Source organism: Macaca mulatta, chromosome 2, assembly GCF_049350105.2.
Source record: "Macaca mulatta isolate MMU2019108-1 chromosome 2, T2T-MMU8v2.0, whole genome shotgun sequence".
Classification (NCBI taxonomy): Eukaryota; Metazoa; Chordata; class Mammalia; order Primates; family Cercopithecidae; genus Macaca; species Macaca mulatta.
In genome coordinates, this window is record NC_133407.1 from 14,647,466 (window position 1) to 14,660,990 (window position 13,525).

Genomic DNA, 13,525 nt, shown 5'->3' on the forward strand with positions numbered 1-13,525 from the left:
AGTTACTAAAAATAACTATATGAACTATATGTTTATAAAATCATGCCTATAAAATAATATTCAATGGAAAAGAAGAGATTACAATCAACTGATATGAATTCATTGTCATAACACTAAATGCTTATGTGCACATTGACAAAGATGAGAATTGAAATTATAGTACCAAAAGCTTGGTGGGGTTTTTTTCTCTGTACTTATTTTATTTTAGTGCATAAGAGAAAACAGCTATAATTTTTCCAAGTAGAATGTATTTAGAAACTTTTCTTCCTGGAATTGGGAATCTCAGAGCAAAGACCTAATCTTGAATATAACGCTTTAAGAAAAAATGTTTAGCTTCCTATAGGTAATATGTCCTAAATGCCCATTTAAATTTCTATTTTTAAAGGCTAAAAATTTGCAACATGAAAACAAAATCAATGTGCTCTAGAATCGATCACACTCATTTAGGCTAGTATTTATTCATCTGTAAATAACTTTGCTTAATAAGCTCCTATTCCCCAATCCAACATGGAAAGAAACCCTGTTTTTGCCAAATCAGCTCCGAGATTTTTGTGATGCAAAAGTTATACAATGAGTATGGCAGACATTGCTAGCTTCTTACACAATATCCATTCTTCCCTTATCTATTAATAGGGCCTTATTCCCCAGGCTCCCTTGTAGCTAGCAATGGCCACATGACCATCTCTGGCCAATGAGATGTAGGTAGAATTCTACTGGCTGGGGCTTCCAGAAAATCAATTGTTTTTCTGATGTAAAGAGAGCATTCAGCAGGCACATATCTTTTGCTTTTGGCCATTCCCCCTCTTCTAACCTGGAATGTAAGCATGATGCCCAAAGGTGCAGTAGCCATCTGTGAGATGAAGCAAACCATCCACCCCAACTGGCAGAGCAGAAAACCAGGAAGAGCTTCTGGCCCAGCTGTGGAACATCTTCCTATGCACTTCTTGTCTGGGGAGAGATAATAAGTCTCTTACTTATTTTAGCCACTGTAATGAGGTTTCTGTAACATACTGCCAGACACAACACTGGCAGATAAAAGAGGGGAGATGAGTCCTGAGAGACAGGAAGAAGGTAAGGAGGATATGCACAGAGAGGCCAGGTCAATCTATTTAATAAAGAACTAGACGAGGAAGGAAGAAGCAAGAGACAAATCAGCTCTGGATTGTGGTTAGAGGAGCAGCTTGGATGCTCTTATAGCACAAGAGACCATCTGGAGGAGCCGAGGAGTAGAGAGGCAAGGGTCCTTGAAAAGTGTAACTGTGGCTGGTGAATCTTATCCCCTCAAAGTTCAACAGAGTCGTGCAGCAAATGGAATTCCTTCTCAAGTACTTCTGGCTACTGAATTTTGTTTTGTTTTTGTATACGGAGAATTCTGCAGAGACTGAGCCATGTGGAGCCCCAGGGTTCACTAGGGTTATGGAAGAACTAATTTGGGAAAGTTATAGATGACAAGGACAAGGGTTTCTGTAGTGAAAAGGGCAGAAACAAGGAAGCAGGGGATATGAGTTCAAGTCCTCATTCTTTCACAATATGCTGTGAAGCATTAAGCAGGTGCGTTGTCACATCTTGCTTCAGGTGCCCTTTTGTAAAAGCAGGGAGGCAGACCAAATGTGCCATAAGAACCCTGTCAGCTCTGTGACTAGAGTATTCCAAAAGCTACTGTAAGGGAAGGACATCTGGACTCCTAGAAGGATATCCCTTCCTCAGGTAGCTTTTCTTCTTGTCTTTGATGGCACTATATTGGGTGCATGCGGGTGGGGTTTGCAAGGAAAAAGAGGTCCAATTCAATAACCAATACTCTAATTCAATAAACATCTGCTGATCACCTGCTCTGAGTTGAGCACTCAGATTAATGTGGCCAGAGGATTCCATCTGAGCTCCTTAGCAAGCCCCAGAGGCCCGCACCATAGGGCCCCTGTCTGACTCCTTGGCCTTACACCTGCTGGTTCTCACCCATGTCCTTACTTCTGGTGCCCCTCAGCCTCCTTGGATACTCGGTACCTCCCCAGGCCTACTCCAGATATGCCTTCTTGCCTGATATGCACATCCCTTTTTGACCTTTTGATCTGGGAAACTCCTACTCATCCTTCAGTGCCCAGAGGTGGAGGGGTGATGGGGAAGCAGCCTTGAGAGCTTTCAGTTGGTAGCTGGCCTCATCTCTACCTGCTAGATTGTGTTGTCCCCCTGATGAACACAAAACAATTTCACAGAATATCAGAAGCAGTTGAGAACTTCAGAAAGACTTCAGAAAGAACTTCAGGAGCAGATGGCTGCTCCATCATCAGACCTGAACAGAGGTAAAAACAAAGACCCTGTGCAATCACAAGAGTGACCAAACCGCCCCCTCCCTAGGCTAACACGAGATGCTGTTGCTTCTCTTCCAGTGATACCTCTAACCCCAGTATTAGTATATTAGTACTAGTATAAGATGCTCACTCACCAAATTGCCCCACTTTCTGACAGCACCAATCCAGAACAGAGCCCAACTTCATTGTACTCTTCCCCAAATCACCAAACACATGCCCAAATCCTCCAGTAAGCCCCACTAACTCCCTGTTATCCACGGTTCTCTGTGGCATTCACTCTCTTTTGGTGTAGCAAATTATGAACCCAACTTTAACGGCAGGTGTTTCCCTGGTGGCCTTTGGCAGGTGGCCATTGACAAACTTTTCCTCTCTGATCTTCAGTCCAGCAGAGCGAAACTTCTGTCTCATGTATTCCTGTGTTACCTGTGCACACTTCCAGCTTCCTTGAATCCTTGTTGGAACAACACTCTGTTGCAACACTTCTCACTCCATATTGCACTTCCTGGTATCCATGTCTCTCTACCTCTCTCCCCTATGACTGTTTATTCACCAATGATAGGGTCCATGTCTTCCTTACCACTTCCTGCCAGCACCTAGCCCAGGGCATGGCACAGAGTAGGTCCCCATGATATCTTTGTTGAATAAATACCCCAAGACTCCACACCACAAAGCAGAATGGGCGGGCCCTGAGAATCTCAATTCCAAGCACCAATGGGTTCATAACTCTCTTTCCTTCACAGCTCCCATCTCATGTGGAACCACAGGAGGAGGAGATTAGAAAGTTGCTCTTCATCAGCACTTCATGTGGCTTCTCATTTCTGCCTCGTGTGCTGTTCTTAAATTTGCAAAGTTGTCATCACTGTTGATTATCCAGTGAGGCCACCTCTGTGACTTCAACATCCCCTGACAGTGCTAGGCCCGTTTATTGAAAGCAGAGGACTGCAACTGCAGGCAAATAACAGGAACATGAGCTAATGAGTTGATAACACCAAGATCTTCATGAGAGGGAAGAAAACAAGAGTCCCAGGGTTTAAATCACCTCCATAAAACATCCACAAACAGGACTCTGTGAGGCTGTCGGGAGCCTATGGTTTCTGGTTAAAATGCACAATTAGCATTTTTAGGAAGCAGTCTTTTGGGGATAAGAATGTCCTGAAGTATACCCTTTTATTCCTTCTTCAGTTTAAACACTTCGGCTTAAAGGCAACCTGCACTTGCCCTGGCCCGTGCACCAACAGTGCACTATCCCTGGCTCCCCTCCCAACCCACCTTCAAAGGCGCTGTGGAAGAGACTGCAACTGCTTTCACAGGAAAATGTGATTTTTCTCAGTGTTACCGAAAGTGAAGCAAATATTTTTTAAGTGGTCAAAAACAACAAAAATAACCAAATAATTTTGGTGGGTTTTTTTTCTCTCCAAAATGGTTCCCTCGGATGACAAGGGTTGTACAGACCCCATTCACTAAAGCTGCAAATGAAAACTTTACGTCCACGCCCGTGTCCTCACTCACTCTGCAACCCCTGCTCCTGGTACCTCGCTCACGTCAGCAAAGAATTAGGGTCATGGATAAATACACAGGAACAAGGCGCCCAGCTGGCTCTCTGAAAAAAGAAAAGAAACAGCTCCCTTATTTGAAAGTTGAGGGGAGGTTTAAATATAGCAAAATGACCTTTTTTTCCAACAAAAGTTAATTCTACCAGCCACAGGAAGGGTTGTAAACCAGATGTCACTTCTCAATGGTTTAAGAAACATGTAACCTGGAGAATCACCTCAATTTTGTCACCTATAAAGCAAGGTTCTGTTACCTGACCCCAGCATCAAAAGGATGTTATAAGAAATATTTGTACAATATCTTTAAAGTGCCTGTGGTTTCTCAAAGAAAAAAAAAAATGGAGTATGAGGCAAGACTATAAAATCAAGTGTGGGCATGTTCATAAATAAATGAAACAAGTTCTGAGACCACAAGCAGAAATTGATCTTGCTGCTTAGAATTCCAACACACCCAGCCGGGCGCAGTGGCTCACACCTGTAATCCCAGCACTTTGGGAGGCCGAGGCGGGTGGATCACGAGGTCAGGAGATTGAGACCATCCTGGCGAACATGGTGAAACCCCGTCTCTACTAAAAATACAAAAAAAATTAGCTGGGCGTGGTGGTGGGCGCCTGCAGTTCCAGCTTCTCAGGAGGCTAAGGCAGGAGAATGGCGTGAACCCAGGAGGCGGCGGAGCTTGCAGTGAGCGGAGATCGGGCCACTGCACTCCAGCCTGGGTGACAGAGTGAGACTCCGTCTGAAAAAAAAAAAGAAAAAAGAATTCCAGCACACCCAGGACTGACCCAGGCTGGGGAAGCACCAGGGCCCTCTGGGAGTATAGCCAGGAGTCCTGCAGAGCTGGAATCAGGCACACACCTAGTTCTTGAAGTTGGTGCTACCATGATGGTCACAGCAAGGATGGCCTCCAAAGAGTCAGAGAGAAGCGCTGGTCCTCCTACCTTGTCACCACTGCCAGAGCTCACCACCACCACACTGCTGCCCCTACGGCTCCATCACCACCACCACCAACTACTCCATCATCATTTTCCAACCTACACTACCAACAGCTACCTCCTCATCGCTCCACCAACCCCTCATTATCATTCCATCAACCACACGAACACTACCTGCCCATCACTCCACCACCATCACAAACAGCCACGCCAACTGACCTATCACTCCACCAACACCAACCACCCCACCATACCAACTATGCACCACCACCAGTCCACATCATTCCACCAACACCACCGTCATCAGAAACAACCACACCAACACCACCTGACCATCACTCCATCACCACCACAAACAACAGCCACTCCATCACCCCACCAAAGATGACTACCCACCACCACCAGTACACACCATTCCACCAACACCACCATTACCCCAGAAACAACCACACCACCACCAACTACCTCACTACCACCTCCCAGGCATCATCACACCACCACTCCGCTACCACCCCATCTTCACCCAACCATCACTCCACCACCATGGTACCACCACAGTCCCACTGCCACTGATCCACTACCTCCACCATCGCCCCCACCACCATACCACCCAGGTTCATCCACCCCCGTCCCATCCTCACGCCACCATCCTAGCATGTTGAGGAAACAGGTTCCAGAGGCATGAGACCACTGGTCTAGACCGTCTAGAAGATTCACACAACTTTTTGTTATTATTATTATTACTATTATACTTTAAGTTCTAGGGTACATGTGCACAACATGCAGGTTTGTTACATATGTATACATGTGCCATGTTGGTGTGCTGCACCCATTAACTCGTCATTTACATTAGGTATATCTCCTAAAGCTATTCCTTCCCCTCCCCCCACCCACAACAGGCCCCGGTGTGTGATGTTCCCCTTCCTGTCACACAACTCTTTAAATCTGTCATCAGAGAATGTTTAGCAAGCTGTCTAGGACAATAAGTAATAATAATAGCTTATAATTTTGAGTAATTGCTATGTACCAGGGACCATTCTAAGTGCTTTTCATGCATTAACTCATAATAACTTTATGCAGAAAATACCATTATGGTCCCTACTCTAAAGATGGGAAACTAAAGACAGAGACGCTAAGGAACCTGCTTAAAGCTTTGCAGCCATAAGTAATATCTGGGACTTAGCCCAGGCCGTCCATGCTCTGCACCAACTTGTCACACTGTCATCTCACAAAATAAATCTTGGCACTTTAATGAAGAGTAGTTATTAAGTTCACCAGGTTACTGGCGGCACCAGTGCCATAAAGTGAGGCAGGATGCACCAGCAGCCCACGTGCTTGGCTACTAATATTTGCCTTTCCCATGCACACCACATGCTTAAGGAACAAAGCTGTGATCCTCAGTAACAATGGCCAGGCACGGTGCTAACTGTGTACATGATCTGTTTCCTTACTTCTCACCACAATCTCCTGAGGTGTAAGAATTTCCGTTTTATGTATGAGGAAACTGAGGCTCAGAGGTGATCAACAACTTGCTGGTTACATGGTAGACACACCTGAGAGGACCCTATTCAGAGGGGTCATATTTACCCAACACGTGCCAAGCATCCTGTGAGCTCTAGGAGTCCACAGCACTTAGGGCTGGTTCCCTCCTGTGTTCCCAGCATTTAGGATGTAGCCTGTAAAGCCCTGCTTTCAACAGTGAGTTGTTCAAGGTTGCTCATAACTAACATTGGAAAAACAACAAAAACAGACAACAATCCCTAAAGGCCAGAGAGGCAGACAGTGTAACAAATGTTAATTTTGGAGTCACAAGTAGGTTTGAACTCAGAACTATGTTCTGTGGCCGCGACTGCACCCACGTGGACATCTGCTGTATTTCCTCCAGCCTGACCTACTTCAGGGCAAGTGAGGGACTGCAGAGCTGCTCCTCCCTAGGATGCTGACTTGTGAAAGTGGCTGCGGCCCTTTGCAATTAGACACTCGAAGACCTCAATTCTGTGCACTTAAATATATACAGTGACCTAAGTGCTGATGTGACCAAACGACAAGGGAAATTGTGAAATTGGTCCCATTGAAATCAGCCCTAGAGGCAACCACTGCATAACCAAGAGGAAGGCCTGGCCAGGTCCTCGGGTTTTTATCATAGGATCACAACTTCTCTCCACCTCCAAAGCTCTCATTTCCCTCCCTGCCACGCCAACCCTGCCTCTGCCCCCTTCCCACACATACACACAAACAACACATTCTTCTAACAGCCGCTGTATCCGTGGAAAACCTTCAGCTGTGTTTCTAACTGGAAGGAGGGACTGTTCCTATAAAATTTAAAAAAACAGGTATCCTCTCTGCTCTAGTTTCGCGGGGGCGGGGGGAAGACAGCAAACAAGCTGGGGCACTAAGCTTCGCATTCTCATCTTGTGCCTGGGAGACTCACTTTTTCATATCACGTCTTCCTGGGTTCATGAGACAGGGATACTTCAGCTCTTGGCGGGGTATCTGCTACAGAGCCTCATCACAGCACCTCAATTACACTGCTAACAGTAAAGAAGAAAATTTGAACCAATTTTAGAACGAGTTAAGAGGGAATAAGAAAAATCCCAGCTATGATCTTTTTAAACATAAGTTGTGAAATAGTTCCCTCTTGTGGCTAAACTGGGAATTGCCACTTTAACCTTCCGGTTCTCCAATGGCTGGAAGTTAATCAACTTTTTAGTGTCAGAAGAAGCCCATGGACGTCTTCCGAAATTTATATAATTACAAAGAAAACTAATTGCATTTCAATTAATTTATCCAATTATGAACAAGTGGGGGCTATGCAGATAGATGTTGTTTTTTAACACAGTAAACAACAAGACCTAATGGCAGGTCTAATTACCGTAAATTCATGATATGCTCATTTGTGATGGGCATAAATGACATTTTGAGAAATCAGTGGCAGCTGTAACAATATGTGAAAAGCTGAGATATCTAGAAATAACAAAGTGTCACTTTGTTATTTCTGGTACTACTACAAAGGTTGGTTTATTGCTATTTATAACTGAAGGAAATTCTAAATTTCAGAAGTTAAGCTCTAATCTTCTCCCATTCTAGTTCATTGAGCTCTTGAAGCCTCAGCCTCCCAAAGTGCTGGGATTACAGGTATGAGCCACCATGACTGGACCTCTAGTTCATTGATCCTTTCAATTCTGTTCCTGGGCCCCTTGGGGTTGGTGAAACCCAGCTGTTCTAATCTAGCTTAATTCATTCATTGAGCAGTCTCTCTACATGAGGCAAAGTTACCAATTTTGTAGTATTTCCAGGGAAAAATCCTCCAAGGTGTGTGAGAACTAGGAAATCTGAATTAAATGGTCAACCCAAAACATTGTATCCAGCTGAAACAAATCCAAAAAGTCAGAAGCACCAGCTTCTCTCCTGTCCTTGCCCAACATCCCCCTGTTGAAGTGAATTTCAGCAAAATAAAGTGTAGAGAAGACTAGTGGCAGAGGAGGGCCATTAAACCCAGCAAAGTCTCCACAAGCGTGGGGTGGTGGGGGCAGGTTTGCTTGTACTAGGAATAATTAAAACAGCCAAGTGTCTGAGCATCTACCAGGGCCAGTCTGTTCCGCTTTCTAACACTCTCAAGAAGGGATCGTTACTCTCATTTCAACAGTGAGGCAATGGAGGCTTAGATGGAAAAGTCTTGCCCAGAGTCATACGGCTGTTTAGTGGTGAGGCCAGCACTGCCTCCCAGAAGACCCCATGGGTCCCCATGGCTTGGGGAGAAAAGCCAGTCCACAGGGAGGCTCCCTGTTGTATCCATGCCTCTGGCAGAGGCAGCGAGTGGGCAAGACAAGGTCGGCTGAAGACCCCACAGCCACAGATAGTGAATCCCACAGCACAGCACCCATGGCCCACAAAGGACCCCCTGGATGGAGCACCCAGACCCCTCTCTATAAGCCTCTAATCTACCAAGGAATTCCGCACCAAGTCCAAATGTACTTCTTCTCCCTGCTGAGCTTACTAACCCTCATCTGACCACCTCTCTCTTGTGCTTACATCTTCTTGGCGCTTTTTACATTTAACTGAGGTCTCCTGCCTGCTGCCCCTTCTCACCTCTGAACCCCCCAACACATGGCTCTTTGTCTGAAACGCTCCACTGCCCAGCCGGCACAAGCACCACCTTCCCCACTCCACACGAAAGCACACCCAGAGCGGGCAGCAGTCTCCCTAGGAAGGAGCACCAGTGGTGTCCCACCAACTACAGTCAGGTCCACCCTGGATTCCTGCCCCCAAGCCCTCCTCAGCCATTAACATCAACTGCAAGATTTCCTTATGGATGAACACCCTGTGAAATGTCCCATGTCTCCCCATATGTCCCAGTGGCCTCCTCAGGACCAATCCCCGAGGCAGGGTACGCCTGGTTAACCTCACTGTGCCCCCCACCAGTAGGCCCCCACCCCCCACAAAGGGCAGAGGGTGGGCCCTCACTCTTGGGACCCAGGATTAAAAGCCCAGTTCCCAGGAGTTTGGGAGAGTCCTTCAGGATAATTAGCTTTGGTGACATGTCAGCATGTGCTGGCCTGAACAGCAAGGCCTGGGTGCGAGCCACCAAAATCAGCCTTCTCTTTGACTGGTTTCTGTCACCCACTAGCACCCAGCCTTTACAGCATCTGTGGTTGGGAGCAGGTGTGAGGGTGAGGGTCTGTTAGATAGAGCTTGGCATGGGACAGGCCACCCAGGTTTGTCCACAATGTTCTGATGGCACAGCCCTGGCTTGTGAAGTTCAGCGCTGAGGACGAGCCGCTGCACCCCGTCCTCACTGGGTAGGTGCAGACACTTTTCGGCGGCCCACTGTGTGCTGGTGACGGTTGCAGCACCAAGAAGGCCTACTCTGGAGTTCTGAGTAGTCAGACTCAGCGCTGAAGCTTCCTGTGCTCTGAGAGAGCCCTGGGGCCCAAGGGCCTCACCCTTTTGACGTCACTGAGCTCTGCAGTTTCTCAGCCTCTGATCTGGTCCATCTCAGAAATGGGCCCCAGGGATCAAACAGGCTTCTTCTGACACTAAAATGTTGATTAACTTCTCGTGCATCTCAGAAATGGGCCCCAGCAAGACTCAGATGCTCTTCTACTGGGGCCAAGTGGGAGCTTCATTCTCCCAAAAACACCCATTGTTTCCAGTGGGTTCATTTCCACCATGGCAGCCTTCTCCACAGGTGGGGCAATGCATTGGCCTACGCCTTACGTAGCATGATCAGGCTGGGCCACTGTAGGAATATTCTTGAATGCCAGGATTCATGTTCTTCTTTCACAGTCATAGGGCATTTTGCCTGGGAAATAAGAAAAAAGAAAAGAAAAGGAAAAAAAAGAACACCTCAGCACTGTGGAGTAAGTGATTTACCTCCTCCCGTTCTGATGACCCTCATATCTGACCAAAGGGTGAAAACATTCAGGCTACTCTTCAAACTCACTTTCATCCCCCTCCCAACAGCGGCTTCCGAGAGCCTTATTTCTGCTCACCGATTCTCCAATGGGCGTCATCATCAGACCATGGGGTGCAGTTGTGCATGATGTAAATATTCTTTGCCATTCCAGAGATGGACCAAATGTGGTGGGTGGCTGTGAATTGAAGCCCACCAACCCAGGGACACAAGAAATATTCACTGACTGATTGATTGATTGAATTTGTTTCTGACTCAGAAGCTCATTCCTCAGGGTGCTGAGAAATTCCGTCTCAGTAATGACTGGTTCTGCACACAAACACCCCAGGGGTTGCCAGGCACTCCCTGGGCTACTGCCTGGCCTCACGGTCCCTTCAGATGTGGAAGCCTCACTGCGTTTGAAGCATGACCCCTCTGGGAATGCTGTGATCTCCTACACCAAAAACTCATCCTCTCTGAAATGTTACCACTCCCTTTGACTCCTGCCAGAGACCCCAGCTTCTGCTGCCACCCACCCTCCAACCCAACAAACAATCCCAGAGGCAGAAATATGCAACGGGTTTAGCCACCTGGCTGGAGATGAAAACAGGGACAAATACAAGAGCACTGCCACCCACAAATTCACATCTTAATACAGTATTCACTTGCAAACCTATCCCTCTAGCTCAATGTCCTTCTCTTCTGGAATACAAATTCCCAGGCACGGTTTAATCCCCAGCACCTAGAAGAGTAAGCAGTCTCTCAACATATAGTTTTGAATGACTAGGAAGAAAAAAAAATGAAGGGATAAACGATGGATATAAGGAATGAGAGCAAAAGTCTTTCTAAAAAACAAAACTCCATGAAACAGGAGAAACTTTGAAAACTAACATCTAACTGCAGTGAGATCCCAGCTTCATCACAGGCCAGTCCCAGGTATTCAAGCTCCCTGTGCCTTGTTTCTTCCTCTCCCGTAAAATGGGAGATCAAATCAGTGGCCACCTCACAAGTGGTGCTCAGCTAAAATAAGTTAATGGACTTTAAATGCTTAGAAGAGGACCCGTAACATGACAAGCACTCAGTAAGTGTTAGCTGTTTTCAGCAGCAGAGGCAAGAGCAGCAGACAAGAGGAAGTTACACTCATTGGAGCAGTTCAGCTGAGAGGCAACAGGGTGAAAGGAACCCGAGCCCCAGCTCAGCTACTTGGCAGCCATGTGGCCTTGGACAAGTTGCTCAGCTTCTCTACAATGAAGTTGACTCCTCTGTTTTGAATGAATATGAAAGAAAAAATACCATTTTCATAAGGTTCATACGAAACTTCAATGAATTATTATGGGCTGGGCATGGTGGCTCATGCCTGTGTGAAAGGAAAATCTTGGAAATCTTGGGGCCCCGAAATTACTAAGCTAAAGGGAAAAGTCAAGCTGGGAACTGCTTAGGGCCAACCTGTCTCCCATTCTATGAAAACGCAACCCTCTGCTCACTGAGATAAATGCACATCTCATTGCCTTCTTTGGAGAGTCTAATCAGAAACTCAAAAGAATGCAATCATTTGTCTCTTATCTACCTATGACCTGGAAGCCCCCTCTGGGCTTGAGTCTTCCTACCTTTGCTTCAAGTTGTCCCCCTTTCCAGACCAAACCAATGCTCATCTTACATATGTTGATTGATGTCTCGTGTCTCCTTAAAAAGTATAAACCAAACTGTGCTCTGACCACTTCGGGCACGTGTCGTGAGAACCTCCTAAAGCTGTTTCACAAGCACGTGTCCTCAACCTTGGCAAAATAAACTTTCTAAATTAACTGAGACCTGGCTCATATTTTGGGGGTTCACACCTGTAATCCCAGAACTTTGGGAGGCCAAGGCAGGAGGATCACTTGAGGCCAGGAGTTCAAGATCAGCCTGGGAAAAATAGTTAGACCCCCATTGCTACAAAAAAAAATTGAAAATTAGCCAGGTGAAGTGGCACACACCTGTAGTCCTAGCTGCTTGGGAGGCTGAGATGGGAGGATGTTTTTGAGCCCAGAAGGTCAAGGATGTAATGAGCTATAATAATGCCACTGCTCTCCAGCCTGGGCAACTCTGTCTCTAAAAAGTAAAAATAAAATGAATTATTCAAACACTCATCACAGCGCTTAGAACTAGCAAGTGCAAATACATAGTTGATGTTGAGCAAGTCGCTATTGTAAGGTCAGCCAAGAGAAAGGATGAGTAGACCCAAAGTCAGCCAAGTGAGTTTACTGACCTGCCAGGCTGCTCCTTGACAGGCAGAGGAGGCAGCCCCGAGCTCACACGCTAGGGGGGTTTATGGGGGTTGACTGTGGGGGCTGGCATGGCATACATTCTGAGTAAACCCACATCCTAGAGTTGTTTTGCTACATCCTAACAGCACTGCATTATTTCTAGCTCAGGTTACATAATATCTAAAGGAAATGGGGAGCGGGAATCCTTGCAGGAACAGGGGGCTAAGTTTCACCTATTATATAAAAGAGAGCGGCTACCATGATATCAGTGAAATCGAGCAGCTACTAACTAGAGGGGAAAATGCGAGATCAGTAAAGATTGTACCAAATCACAAACTATGATGGCCATATTTGAAAATTGTTTTGGAATGCTCAACATCACTAATCATCAGAGAAACGCAAATCACAACCACAATGAAATGTCATCTTACCCAGTCAGAATGGCTACTATTAAAAAGACAAAAATAAACAGATGTTGGTGAGGATCTGAAGAAACGGGAACTCTTATACAGTGTTGGTGGGAATGTAGACTAGTACAGTCACTATGGAAAACTGTATAGAGATTTATCAAAAAACCTAAAATAGGAGAGGTGGAGCAAGGTGGCCAAATAGAAGCCTCCAGCCATCACCCCCTCTGCAGGAACACCAAAGTGAACAACTATCCACAAAAGAAAGCACTTCACAAGAACCAAAAATCAGTGGTTGGACATATAACACATTCTCTATAAAAAACAGTACATTGAGAAGTAAAACTTAGTCATGACTTTATTAAATATGTCAGTCCCTAATCATTCTTACAGTATTTTGCTATGTTCAGAATATAAAAGAAAAAAAGTAAATTGCAAAAAATATTGTATCTATAAGAAATTTAAACATTTTTAGTATTAAATAGTTCAAAAAACTGGTTTTTTACCTTTTTTAAAACTAAAACTAGAATTACTACTTGATCCAGTAATCCTTCTATTGAGTATCTCCTCAAAGGAAAAATAAATCAATGTACCAAAGGGACACCGGCACACACAGGTTTATTCAGCACTATTCACAATAGCTAAAGTATGGAATCAACCTAAGCACCTATTAATAGATGAATGGATAAAGTAAA